We start from the raw sequence: 15496 nt of genomic DNA, 5'->3' as shown, positions 1-15496 counted from the left end.
AAATGTTTTTAAAAAACGCAGATAGGAATGCCAAAGTCATTCACGGCCCAGACCATGTTTTGCTACAGGGAACCCATACATTTTAATGCTGTACGGAAAAAGTTTGTTTCGCTCAAGCCTAATCTTCAGCAGTGATGTTCAGTTCACAGTGTTCGCCAACGAACACATGCAGGCTGCCATCTTTAGTAAGGTAGACTCACCCGTGCGGCGATGCACAGGTAAGCCCTTACTGCTGGCGAACACTGCGAACTGACCATCGCTGATCTTCAGGATAGGCCATCAATATCAGATCGGCAGGGGTCTGGCTCCCAGCAGCTGATCAGCTTTTTGAGGAGAGAGCAGCATTCCGGTGAGCACCACAGCCTCCTATGGTATAGTGGCTGTACTTGATATTGCAGCTCAGCCCCATGCACTTGGATGGAACTGAGCAGCGCCTAGGCCACGTGACTGATAAACGTGACGGCATGTGGCCTAGGAAGAAGCTGCGGTGTTCACTAGTGAATAGGCTATCAATATGAAAATTATGGACAACTTGTTTAAAGGGGTTTTCCAGGCTTTTATCCTCAGCATAGGTCATCAATATCAGATCGACGGGGGTCAGACATCTCAGAACCCCCGCTGATTATCTGTTTAAAGAGAAGGCTTGCGCCGTGCTCACGTGACGTCTCCGGTCTCTTTTCCTGCTTGCCATAGACATAGCAGCAGCACATGCTGCGCGTGCTTTCTCTTCATACAGCTGATCGGTGGGGGTTCCTGAGGATAGGTCATCAATATTAGAAGCCTGGAAAATCCCTTTAATCTTTGGAGCTGTTCACATGGGTGTATAAAAGCATGCTTAAAAAGGCAGCATGCACTATATTTCCGTTTTACAGATAGAAAACACCCATTGAGATCTTTGTGGAGTGTTCACAATATGCATTCATCTGTATGTCATCAGTAGCGATGAGCGAAGTGAGCTTCGGGTTCGAGAGCCAAAGTCGCTTCGGTCAAAACTTCATTTTTATGTTGTACGGAGATTCGTCTCCATAAAGTATTCAAATGTATGGCTCCGGCGAGTTGAAATGAGTAATCAGCGAAGTCTCATGAGACTCCATTGAATAACTTCGGCGCTCGATTTTTAAAATTGAAAAACATTTTAAAACGGGAATCTGACGACTTCGGTACTGACTGGTACCACGGTACCGAAGCCGGACTTTGGAACCAAGTTTTAAAATGTTTTTTAAGTTGAAAAATCAAATCCCAAATTTATTCACAGATGTCCATACAGCATTAAAACAAAGTTTTGAGCGAATCGACTTTGGATCTTGGATCCGAAGCTCAATTCGCTCATCCACAATGATCAGTATTGTATGTGTCACGTGTATTGCCTCCATATGTCATCAGTATTCAATCCGCATGTAACTAATATTCCTAAACTGACAAACCCACCACTAAGTTATGTTCCGTACACTGTAATACAAATATATTACATGCTTGGTCAATAATCCCTGTAGAGTATGACTGGGATAATTGCATTTTTGTGACTCGACATAGGGAATCTGCAAATCTGTTTCCCACTCTCTTATGTCGGCAACGTCAGCATTATCTCTTCCAAGACCGCACTTTCCACATGGTGGGGCCATGTAAAAGGTAGCGGGGACTTCAGTACAGCAGATTCCACACATTTCCTGGGAAGTCACATTTCTCTGAGCTGCCTACATTGTCAGCAGAAGAGCTGGTGAGAAGTATTCATTCATATCCAGGATGTGCTGGAGAGAAGTGCTATCATCTGTGCAGGATGTTCTGTTAGATCAGCATTATAAAATACAGAGAAACAAGGAATGTATGTATATATCACTCTCTGCAGGATATATTTAATTTAAAGGGCATCCGTCAGCAGATTTGTACATATGAAACTGTCTGACCTGTTAGGGTACTTTAACACTTGCAGCAGGATGGATCCGACAGGCTGTTCACCATGTCGGATCCGTCCTGCGGCTATTTCGCCGGACCGCCGCTCCGTCCCCATTGACTATAATGGGGACGGTGGCAGAGCTCTGGTGCAGTCCGGTGGTGCACAGCGAAAGCCGCCGGACTAAAAAGTCCTGCATGTCCGACTTTTTAGTCCGGCGGCTTTCGCCATGCTGCGCCAGAGCTCTGCCCCCGTCCCCATTATAGTCAATGGGGACGGAGCGGTGGTCCGGCGGCACGGCGAAATAGCCGCAGGACGGATCCAACATGGTGAACAGCCTGTTGGATCCGTCCTGCCGCAAGTGTGAAAGTACCCTTACATGTGCGCCTGGCAGCTGAAGGCATCTGTATTGGTCCCATGTTCATACGTGCCTGCATTGCTGAGAAAAATTAAGTTTTAATATATGCAAACTAACCTCTAGGAGCAACAGGGGCGTTACCATTACACCTAGAGGCTCTGCTCTCTCTGCAAATGCCATGCTCCCTGCACTGTGATTGACCAGGGCCAGGCGATGTAAATGCATACCTCCTAACCATCCCTGATTTCAGTGGCTGTCCCGCGGTTCTGGCACGGGGGAGGCATGTCCCGCTCTCAGGCAGCTGTCCCTGCTTCAGCAGAGACAGTTGCCTGTAATGATGAAACAGAGAGCGGTCCGCTCTCTGCCCTATCATTCCTCCCCTCTGCCGACTCTCCACACTGATGATCTGTGAAGGGGGTGGAGCCAGCCATCAGTCAGCTGTGCTCCTCCTCCTCCTACACAGACCAGAGCAGCCGATGTGTATCCTGCTGCTGGGGAACGAGGTGAGTATGTGGAGTTTATTTATTTTTTACCGTCTGTGAAGGGGGCACAATGCTGGACATATTATTATGAGGGGGCACAATCCTGGGCATATTACTGTGAGGGGACACAATTCTGGGCATATTACTGCGAGGGGACACAATTCTGGCCATATTACTGTGAGGGGGCACATATCTGGGCATTGCTACTGTAAGGGGTACAAATCAGGGCATATTATTGTGAGAGGGCACATATCTGGGCATAACTACTGTGCGAGAGCACAAATCTGGGCATAACTACTGTGCGAGGGCACAAATCTGGGCATAACTACTGTGCGAGGGCACAAATCTGGACATTACTGTGAGGGGGCACATATCTGGGCATTACTACTGTGAGGGGGCACATATCTGGGCATTGCTACTGTGAGGGGGCACATATCTGGGCATTGCTACTGTGAGGGGGTACATATCTAGGCATTGCTACTGTGGGGGGGGCACATATCTGGGCATGGCTACTGTGAGGGGGGCACATATCTAGGCATAATCTGTGAAGGGGCACATATCTGGGCATAACTACTGTGTGGTGGCATGAAGGGGGAATAATAACTATGTGGGGGCTTTGCAAGCCGCACATGGTGTCCTTTTTCCTTCTTTTCAAAAGTTGGGCGGTATGGAAATTGTTATCACATCTGGCGCTGCCAATCATAGTGCCTAGGCGCTGTGTTTTTCACTAGAAGATGTAGATTGTTATTCTTCAGTTTCTCTTCACGCACGTGTAAAATTAATCAAAACTGATTGAACTTGTTCGAAAAGCCATTCGTTTTTTCCTGAGCTGATCCTGCCTAATTTCGTATTGCTCATGTGAAAGGGGCCTAAAGGGGTTGTCCGAGATAATTAAAAATCACAGACAGTCAATCTGTAATTGCCTAAAATAATAAATGATGTTATACTCACCTGCTTCTCCAGCACCATTCTCTGCACCCAGGGCAGTAGCTAAAGGCTCATAGGTCCTGGTGCAAAAGTTCAGCTTGGGCCCCCTTCTCTCAGTGCTTTGTGGCCAGTGGCCACAATTGAAATGGCACCCCTGCCCAACCATGCCAAATTCTTTACTTAACCTCTTCCCTCCAGCTAGAGGTGTAACTTAACCAGCATGCACTTTCTATAATACTCCTGTCTTCTCATGTGGCACAAGGGTCTTTGGGCCCCCTCAGGCTCCTGGGCCCGGTAGCGACTGCTACCTCTGCACCCCCTATAGCTACGCCCTTGTCTGCACCCCCTGCCTCTGCTGGTTTAGAAACAGCAATGATGACAGGTCTGAACCCTGCAAGTGACCGTCACAGCCAATTGTTTGCATACAAGTAGCGGCAAGAATAGTGGGCCAGTGCCATAGAGAACAGTGCTGGCAAAAAGGGGTGAGTATAATTTAGGCAAGGTCGAATATTTTTAAAGGGATTTTCCAAGACTTTTCTACTGATAACCTATCCTCTGGATAGGTCATCTGTATCTGATGGTGAGGGTCTGACACCCAGGACCCCTGCCAATCAGCTGTTTAAGAAGGCATCGGTGCTCTTTGCTCACCAAGCACAGTGCCGTCTATTTGATAGTGGCTGTGCTTGGTATCACAGCTCAGCCCCAATGACTTCAAAGGGGCTGAGCTGCACCTATGCTATGTGATGGATGAACATGACATCCCATAGACTAGGCTAAGCTACAAGAAGGGCACAGTGTTACTGTGAAAGCCGGTACCTTCTCATGCAGCTGATCTGTGGTAGTCCCGGGTGTCGGACCCCCACCAATCAGTAGAAAAGTCTCAGAAATCCCCAGGGGTGGACTGCCCATAGACCCTACAGGGAAGTTTCCCGGAGGGCTGATACCCAGAGGGTCCGCTCAATCCTTTCTCATGGCCGCTGGCTGGAAAAATAATGATCTGATGCTCACAATAGTAATTAATGGTGGGAGCATCAGGTACTTATGCACCTGGCCAGTGTCCGCAGGTGCCTTTCTGAATTCAACTGTATCGCCATCCTCAGCATAGAGATATAGTTGAATACCACAGAAGGGGCAGCAATGTTTTGTGCTGCACTCAGGTATTGCTAGCCCTGCCTACCTGTGTTGCCCTGCCTTCTATCAATTTGGGCCTGCCCAGAACACGGGGCCTCTTTTAAGTTTTTTTTAAGTTATCTGATCGGACCCCACCGATCCGATACTGGTGACCTATCATGAGAATAGGTAATCAGTAAAAATTTTTTTTTGAAGAATACCCTTTAATTATCTCTAACAACCCCTTGAAAGATTTTGATATTGATGGCCTATGCTCAGGATATTGTCTAGTGGGTGTGTTTGGTTTTACAGCTCAGGCCCATTCACTTGTATTGGACTGAGCTGTGCCTAGGCCATGTGACTAATGAACTGGCTGCAGCGCTCGCCAGCCTCTTCAAACGGCTGATCGGCAGGGGCGTAGCTATAGGGGAAGCGGCTGCTTTGGGGGCCCTGACCCAAAAGGGGCCCATCCAGAAGGAGGAGGAGGAGGAGTAAAAGATTTTGTCAGGGCCCCCTCAACAGTATTACACAATGAAATGATATACAGTGACAGTATAGACAGTGTAGAAAACGGATGGAACAGCTGCCGGGCCTGGTCTGAGAGAGCGATCTTTACTAGCCACAGGAATGGGGCGGCATGAAAGGAAGCGGTTGTAAAAAAATTACTGGGGGAGGGGGGCCCCATTTAAAAATTTGCTGTGGGGCCCAGTCATTTCTAGCTACGCCACTGTTGATCGGCAAGGGTGCTGGTAGTCGGATCGATCAGATATTGATGACTATGGCAGGCCATCAACATCAAAATCTCGGACAAGTCCTTTAATGTCGCTTTATTGAAGAATATGATCTTTTATGGACAAGAGACTATTTTGAGTGCCATGGGTATCTTATAGACTATATTTATGTTCCATTGTATACATCGTGTCGTATGTAAGTACAGATGGAGAAGAAGTTACTAAAGAATCCACTTCAGACCTGAGCAGTCACTTAGCATAATAATGCGGTTTAGGATGCCAGTCTAGAACGCACTGTTCTAGTGAAGACAAGCAGAGCGTCATGCTGCAGATGTAGGTGAAGCTGGCACTGCTGCTGTCCATACAAATAATACATGGGAAGATTTGTCTCCTGTTTCTATAGCAGCAGAAACATTTTCAAAAGCCAGACATGAAGCGCTTGCAAAGAGCGTCATCTATCTTTTCTGTATTTTTCCAGAGAAGTAAATACCAAGAAGTTTTTTTATAAATTTTATAACAGTGAAATAATGAACTGAAAAAGTGGCTACCCATTTCAGAGGCAGTACAGTACACGGGAATGATGAAAAGAAAATAATATTACAATCCAGACAACATCCATAACAGTGCCACGGATAGATCCGTGGCTCAGACCTCTGAAGTAGTGGTCTCCAATCTGTATGCATCCAGCTGTCAGGGCATGCTGATAGTTGTAGTTTTGTAACATCTGGAGAGCCACAAGTTGGAAGCACTTCCCTAGGATATCCTGCAACTACGAATAGACTTTTAGAACTTTTTTTGGTAACAGCAAAGGCTTTCTTTAGGGAAGTTGCACGATCTTTAATATATAGAATTCTAGTACCTGAATGGTTAAAGTTTTTCAGGTAGAAGAAAAGACACAGGGCCAGATTTAAAGAGGTTTTCCAAGTTTTTTTTAACTGATGACCTATTCCCTGGATTGGTGGGGATCCCTGCAGATCAGCTGCTTCCGAAGGCACCAATGCACACAGTAGAGCCGCAGCCTTCTCTATGCTCACCAAGCACAGCGCCGTACATTGTATAGAGGCTGTGCTTGGTATTGCAGATCAGCCCCATTCAGTTCTATGGGACTGAGCTGCTCCTGGGCCATTTGACCGATGATCATGAGGTCACAGGGCCTAGGAAAAGCTGAGAAAAGGCCGCGTCGCTATTGCGAGGGTTGGTGCCTTTTCAAACAGTTGATCGGCGGAGTCTCAGGTGTTAGCCTCTCCGCTGGTCAGATACTGAAGACCTATCCAGACGAAGGTCATCAGTTAAAAAAAATCTCAGAATTTTTTTTTTATCCTACAAAACGGTGCTTGTGGTGTATGGCGACTCACATACCTCAGCACAATTGGCCTGATATGCTTGCCCCTAGAGATGAGCGGATCGATTTGTACAAATCATACTCATTCTAAAATCAGCCTTATTGAGCAGCGAGGGGCTGACCCGACTGCTCAACAGACTCCCCCATCTTCATGTACAGAAGTGTAGAGGCGCATGCACAGTTGGCTTCTCCACTGCTCAGGTAGCCGCAGCAGCAGAGCCTCTGCACTTGTACCATTACTCGGAGCAATGTTACAGACATATGATTGACAGGACTTGTCAATCAAGGGAGGAGGGAGAGTCTCTTGAGCAGAAGGGCCCTCGCTGCTCAATAAATTGGATTTGTATGAAGCGATTTGCTCATCATTACCTTCTCCTATACTGGCCCATTACTCGAATAGGCATTCCCATAGTATGAGGGCAAGCATGGGAAACAGGTGACAATGGGTGCATATAGGGCAATCTTTTGTCCGGGTTTAGAGCTGAACCTGGACATATCCCCATTTTCACCCCGGCAGCCCCCCTGACTTGAGCATCGGAGCAGTTTATGCTCCGATGCTCTCCTTTGCCCTGGGCTAAATCGCGCAGTACAAAAGCATTTTTAGGAGTTCCGGTGACGAACCGAGCTCTCCATGGGGCTGCCAGGAAGCCCGGTGACGTCACCGGCACTGATGGGCGGGCTTTAGCGCTGCCCTAGCCCGGCAGTGTGTTATGATAAACAAAAGAGCCCTTGCCCTGCACGATCTAGCGCAGGGCAAGGGAGCGCATTGGAGCATGAGATGCTCGATGCTAGCCTCAGGGGTGCTGCCTGGGTAAAAATTAGGGTATGTCCGGGTTCAGCTCTGAACCCTGACATACCCTTTAACAGTCTTAAAAAGGACTGGTCACCTCTCCTGACATGTTTAGTAACTGCTTGCATTCCCCTTGTAATAACGATTCTGGAGCATCTGCACTTTTGACTCTATGCTGTGCCATTCCTCTGTTGTTCCTCCTAGAAGTTTATGAATGGTCCAGATGGGTGTTACCAGTTGGAGGTGTGTCCCTGCACAGTCTGACACTGGCAGAACCGATGGGATAGTGTCAGACTGTGCAGAGACACATCTCTAACTGGTAACACCCATCTGGACCTTTATTGTAGAGTGCTGGCCAACTCATTCATACATTTCTAGGAGGATTAATAGAGGAATTAAACATAGAGTCAATAGAATAAATGCTCTAGCATTATTACATGAGAAGTGAAACTAGTTACTAAATGTGACAGGTCCCCTTTAACAGGGGGTATACTTATTCTTGAACCCAGCCTGCATGGAAACCGATTACAATATTGAGGATGAACAGTATGTTACATGTTCTGCTTTAGCTGCTTCATTTAGAATTATCAAAGGCCTAGGCGGTAGTAATATAAGTCATTATGTAAATGGTGCAGATATTATTGAGGGCAGTTTTGTTTAGTAGGAGAAATCAATGGGGAGCCAGTCAGTAGTAAACCATTTACTGGTAGAGTCCGATAATTCCGTGGTAACACAGCAGGCTGATCACGCTAGGCAAATATTTGTTAAAAGCAAATCTTAACCCCCTGTGATGATTTTTTTATTTATTTTTTACAGGCTTTACCTTAAGTATTCATTATAACATGAAAGGCATCTGTTATCCTGGATATGAAGTCAAGAAGTGCCATTCATTGTTAGAGAGTCCAGAAATACAGTGCAGACCCTCTGTGGGAGTCCTGCCTGCGTATTAGGGTTGTCCCTCTATAGCCGGGCTTCACACCTTCTGTATGGAGTGCACACTTGTTCTGTGGGGGGGCTCCTAATTCACATCAGCGACATGGAGAAAGAGCTAATTCCATAGTATAAAACGGAAAATACCTGAGTACGGCCTTGTCTGGCTGTTCAGCCACCATTTAGGCTACTTTCACACTTGCGTTCAGAGCGGATCCGTCTGGTATCTGAACAGACGGATCCGCTCCTATAATGCAGACAATGGGATCCGTTCAGAACAGATCAGTCTGCATTATAGTTAAAAAAAAAATTCTAAGTGTGAAAAGTTGCTCAGACGGATCCATCCAGACTTTACATTGAAAGTCAATGGGGGACGGATCCGTTTGAACATTGAGCCCTATTGTGTCAACTTCAAACGGATCCGTCCCCATTGACTTACATTGTAAGTCTGGACGGATCCGTTTGCCTCCGCACGGCCAGGCGAACATCCGAACGCTGCAAGCTGCGTTCGGGTGTCCGCCTGCTGAGCGGAGGACAAACGGTGCCAGACTGATGCATTCTGAGCGGATCCGCATCCACTCAGAATGAATTAGGGCTGGACGGATGCGTTCGGGGCCGCTTGTGAGAGCCTCTAAACGGAACTCACAAGCGGAGCCCCGAACGCTAGTGTGAAAGTAGCCTTATGGAAGCAAGAACCTCCAGACCATGTCCTCCTCCCCTTCTAATACACTTCCGTACAGAGAGGGACAGAGCAGGTTGCAGCGTCCCACTCAGGACACGTGGGAACTGCAAAAGTACTGTGAAATGGCGTTATCACATTGCATGTCATTTTGTATTGCAACACCTGTTGTATTCCTGTTCATAGGCTGGTCTGGTGTAATTTATACATCCCACCACTAGATGGAGATAGTACTTAAGTCATATAAATACTTAGGGCAGGCCTAGTGGGATGGTTCTAGAGTCATTAGGAGGTTAGTGAAGAGCAGAGCCAGTTGTAAATCTGAGGTTACACACCACGGAATAGTGGGTGAAGCCAGATACAGAAATGAGGTAGAGCGACTGTATTCTGTCTGGATGTATATGCCGCAACTGGAACCAACATCAGTAAAAGTTGTGAGTTGTATCCTACCACTGTCTACTTCATTCTTCAATTTAATTACAACTGGTTGTACCACCATTAATGGTACTGGCTTCACGACAAATAACACCAAGGGACCCAGCCTCCACTAGCACCCTAAACACCACTGCCATCAAGGGCACCTCGACCTCCATCTAGGCTGATGCTTCCCTACACAGAGCATGCCCCGGAGGATTTCGTGCTGTCTTCCTCAACACTGTGCTGCCAGCCCAGGGAGGCGTTCTGCTAACCGCGAGTAAACCAATGAACTGTGTTATTGTTTAGCCCCTCATCGGCCCACAGTGCACCTCACGTCCCCTGCGGTTCTGGCTGGCTGCAAGGTCGTACCTAAACCCCTATACCACAGGAACTGTATTCTGCATCTGCCATAGGTCCCACTAAGGGTGACCAAATCAATAAGAACAACTTATATTCTCCTATAAGGAATACTCCAGTTCTCCTGTAGAACATCATTATGTTATTGTAATTGCTGCTAAAACTATACTGTATGGTAAAAACCCATAGACCAAAGGCCTCCTCCTACATACATGCTGGTGGGTGGGTGGCATCTCCTCTCCGTACTGGTAACTATAAAAAAGAAGAAAAAATTAAACCAGTAATATAATCATCATTTACATCCCAACCATGTAATGTAGACACAATAGTAATGGCACTATGGGCAAACCTCAATTCATCATCCCAGGCGTGATCTTAATTTCTACATTTAAAGAGGACCTTTAACTACAATAAAAAAATCTAAACTAAGCATACAGACATGGAGAGCGGCGCCCAGGGATCTCCATGCAGGGATCTCCTGTAGCACTGGCCACTCCAGCCTGGGAGAAGGAGACGCCGGCAGGCTCCTCCCAGTTGAGCCGAAAATCTGAAGATACCGGAGCCTATACCGGGAGAACAGAGCGGCGCCCAGGGATAATAGTAAGTGCAGGGAGATCCCTGGGCGCCGCTCTCCATGTCTGTATTCTGCGTTTTTTATGCAACGCAGGCCCCATAGAAATGAATGGAGATGCGTGAAAATCTCAAGCATCCGCAAGCAAGTGCGGATGCAATGTGATTTTCACGCATGGTTGCTAAGGAGATGAGGGATGCGTTACCTAGGACCCCATTTACTGTATTATTTTCCATTATAACAAGGTTATAATGGAAAATAATAGCATTCTTTCATTCAGAATGCTAAGTAAAATGTCCATTGTGGGGTTAAAAAATAAAATAAAAATGTACCTGACCTCATCGCGCAGCCGGGCTCGTCTTCTTTCCTCTTCTTCTTGTAGGACCTGGCTTGAAAAGGACCTTCGGTGACGTCATTGCACTCACCACGTGGTGAGCGTGGTGACATCAGCGCAGGTCCTGCTGAATGAAGATAGAAGATCCTTTTGCAGGTCCTGCTGAATGAAGATAGAAGATCCTTTTGCAGGTCCTGAAAGATGAAGAAAGAAGAAGAGGGGTTAAAAAAATAATAATAATAATTTAACCCACCTTAATCCACTTGTTTGCGCAGCCCGGCTTCTCTTCTGTCTTCTTCTTTGAGGAATAGGACCTTTGATGACGTCACTGTGCTCACCACATGGTCCATCACATGATCCATCACCATGGTGACGGATCATGTGACGGACCATGTGGTGAGCACAGTGACATCACCACAGGTCCTTTTCCTGTGCACAGCAAAGATGAAGACAGAAGAGAAGCCGGTCTGTGCGAACAAATGGATTAAGGTGAGTTAAATTATTTTTTTATTTTTTTAACCCCTCCAGCGCTATTGTACTAAGCATTCTGTATTAAGAATGCTATTATTTTCCCTTATAACCATGTTATAAGGGAAAATAATAAAGATCAGTTCCCCATCCCGATTGTCTCCTAGCAACCCTGCGTGAAAATCGCACCGCATGCTTGCGGATGCTTGCGATTTTCACGCAGCCCCATTCACTTCTATGGGGCCTGCGTTGCGTGGAAAACGCAGAATAAAGAACGTGCTGCGATTTTCACGCAACGCACAAGTGATGCGTGAAAATCACCGCTCATGTGCACAGCCCCATAGAAATGAAAGGGTCCGGATTCAGTGCGGGTGCAATGCGTTCACCTCACCTCGCCTGTCTGAAAGAGGCCTAACTGCGTTGTGAATGCATGTTTGTTCATGCAGTAACTGCATGTAGACAACTGCACTGTGTGCCTGCACCCTCAGGGGATGCAGTTGTGAGGCAGTTAGGCTAGGGCTACACAGCAAAAAAAAATTATAATCCAAGTCAAGTTTTTGTGTGACTGTTGCGTTGCAGCATGTTACGTCGCAAAAATGTCACGCGACACTTGTCACAGTGTAGTTGTTCCCTTTTTGTTGCCTTGTACTCCTGGCCTTAGTGCTCATGCACACGACCGTTGGATGTTTTGCCGTTCTGCAAATTGCAGAACGGAATAGCTGGCCCCTAAAAGAACAGTCCTACTTTTATCCGTAATGCGGACAATAATAGAACATGTTCTATTTTTTTGCGGAATGGCCAGCCCATATGGACATATGGACACAGAATGCACTTGGAGTCATTTAAAAAAAAATTGGCAGCCCCATTGAAGTGAATGGTTCCACATACGGTCGGCAAAAAAAAACGGAATGGACAAGGGAAAAAAAATACATTCGTGGACATGAGCCCTTAGGGAGAGTTGACATCACCGCCAGATCTCAGGAGGAAATGGCTAAAACGGATGCCAAATGTGCATTACTGATGCTCAGGATCCGTTTTTTTTTTTTTTGTACAGGATCCTGTTTTTTTTTTTCTTTTCTCACGGATCAGAAGAATGGAAAACCAACGAACATGCATTCACAACACAGTTTTTTTAGAGTTTAGCACCTAATTAAACTATGGTGTTCGCATAGGAGAAATCATCTAAATGATTTAATACGTTGCAGCTGGCTACATTAAAACTGCCTTGTGAATGCACGTTTATTGATGCAGTAACTGGGGCACATTTATTAAGAGCGGCTTTTTACATCAGTCTTAGTTTCCCCCTCTGCGCTGCCGTAAGAACTGTCTAATTTATGACCTGGGATCCTGTACAAGGGCTGTCCTTGAGAAAGCCGAAACCGATCAAGCAGAGGAACTGCATCCAATGGTTTTAAATTGATATGCTTTTATGAATTTAGATTTTGTCAGTATAATAAAAGAAATATAAATGTAAAAACACAAAATGCAATCGCACACTGCAACCAGCACTCTGCCTTGCCTTTATGCTGGATGTTGAATAAGGCATTGGTGTACATTTTGGCCAAAGCGTAATAAGCCACTCACCGCGTCAAGGTTGCCTTCATGAGTGGTCCCTAACACTAGTTCCTACCTTTTTATGGGCCATGACAGCCACATAAAGTCCAGGGAGCGCAGGTACAGCATGCATGCCAAGCACAATCTGCTTTTAACCCCGTCCGGTGCCATTACAGCTTTCATCGGATCCAGGGATGCAAGTACTCACATGCATGCTGAGCCCACTTTATACTTCTCCTGGAACCTAATGGTTACTGGTAGGTGCTGTATAAGCAGACTCAGTTTTATACTGACTTTAAAACCAGCCTCCAGGGGGCAGATTCTGGGCAGATTTCTTACCGTTACGCCCTGAACGATGTCTTTATTTATTCTCTCCTTCCCCCACGCTATCTAGAAGTCCATATGATACCGAGTGCTATCTTTGCAGCTTTAGGGCTCATGCACACGAACGTATTTTCTTTCCGCATCCATTAAGTTTTTTTTGCGGACCGTATGCGGAACCATTCATTTCAATGGGTCTGCAAAAAAAAAAAAAAAAAAAAAAAAGAACAACATGTCCTATTATTGTCCGCATTACGGACAAGGATATGAATGTTCTATTAGGGGCCAGCTGTTCTGTTCCACAAAATACAGAACGCACACGGAGGTCATCCGTTTTTGGCGGACCGCAAAATACATACAGTCCTGTGCATGAGCCCTTTTCCTGAGGAGGGTAGAGCGTTACGAACTATCTGACCCGCCGAGGGATCACCACGCTTAGATAACCCGAACCTGAACCTTATACGCCGAACCTGAAAACAGAAGTTTGCTCATCCCTAGTAAGGATAGGTCAAAACTGACACTTCCCTTGTCTGAATAAATTCTAGCCAAGATTGATATATCACACAACCCCCTTCCCATTGGAAAAACCTGTGCTGAATTTAGTATGGCGGATTTCAAAATGACTCAACCGCCAAATAATGTAGCGCCCCTCCCAATGAATACTTGCACACATTGGAAATCAATTTTCTACAAATTACACTAGTTTAAAGGGTGTGTCCAGACTTTCGCCTCATCCTGTGTACAGTATATAACAGTCCCCCCCCCTATCCAATTAAAACATGGAAATCCCTTTAAATGGTTAACTGTTCGGCAGTGTCTTCGCCAGGATTCCGGCATCATCTGGCCGCCTGGTCATCTGTCACTGTCCCTATTGATGTGAGACGCAGGTAACCTTGTTGTTTGCACTACCCTTTAATGCGCAGTTATATGTGCAGGGTATTATTCAGTGAGAAGTACATTGTGTCCTACACGTCTCCTGTTTACTACGCTGCAATTTCTGGAGATACGGACACAGTCACAAAGGGTCAGTTACAAGACAGAGAAAAATTGGAAGAGTGACATTTTCTGTTACTTTATGCCATTGTATTTGCAAACAAAAAAACGCAGCATATTACAAAGTTTGGTTCCATGCTGAAATACTTTCTGTACCCAGACTGAGACTGGCCATATACATTACTCAAAACGGCTTATGATCTAATGTATATGGGGCCTCCTGGCATTGCAGCATGCCCCATCCTTTGTCCCCACTGGAGATAAACCCACTGTCAGAGGTGTCTAGCCATTGCTTACTTCGGTGTCCCTATTGACATAAACATGCATGCTTACTTGAGCCAAGTGTACATGTTGATGGTGGATTCGAGAGAATGAGCTGGTCATCCAACAGTTATTTTGTGTTTGGTCACCTTTATGAGAGCATACAAACTTCATGTATGTTTCGTTGCTGTTACAGCGGCCCTACGTGCCTGCCGCCATCACACTATACAGATCACCTGGCTTCTGCTCTTGTTGTCCCGGCGCCCCCACCTGCTTGCCCTGCTCTGCCTGGTTTCAGCGGGTGCTGAAATCCTCTAGCTCGCTGCCCACTGTACTTGTCTGGCCAGCCTCTCCTGCTAGCTTGTGGGATGCACACGGGCTACCTAGCCCTCAAAAAGCCAGTGTACGCACACCTTAGGCTTTAGAACTGATGATCTATCTTCAGGACTACATACTGCTCAGGGGAAGGTTCCTTGAATATCCTAGGTTAGCAGACCATTGGCTGGTGATGATTAAAGGGGTTTTCCGAAACGTTCCTATCTTTTGGATAGGTCATCATTATCTGATCGGTGGTGTTCCAACACCTGAGATCTCCACCAATCAGCTGTTTGAATAGGCAGTGGCACTCCTGTGAGTGGCCTTCTCGCGGCTTACCAAGCACAGCGCTGTACATTTGATAACAGCTGTGCTTGATATCGTGCTCAGCCCCATTCACATTAATGAGGCTGAGCTGCACCTAGGCCACGTGACCAGTGAACATGATGTCACTGGCCTGAGAGATGGCCATGGCGCTACTGCGAGTGCAGCTGCCTTTCCAAATAGCTGATCAGTAGGGGTCCCAGGTGTCGGTACTGATCAGATACTATTCAGAAAATAGGTTAATAGGCTTTTAATCATGACCAGCCAATGTTTTGCTAACCTGAGGTATTTAAGGCACCTTTCCCTATGGAAGGGTGCCTGAGCAACAGGTAGTCTAGTTT

This window comes from Bufo gargarizans, chromosome 3, assembly GCF_014858855.1.
Source record: "Bufo gargarizans isolate SCDJY-AF-19 chromosome 3, ASM1485885v1, whole genome shotgun sequence".
Classification (NCBI taxonomy): domain Eukaryota; kingdom Metazoa; phylum Chordata; class Amphibia; order Anura; family Bufonidae; genus Bufo; species Bufo gargarizans.
The sequence above is the reverse complement of the archived record's forward strand: the minus strand, read 5'-3'. Positions refer to the sequence as shown.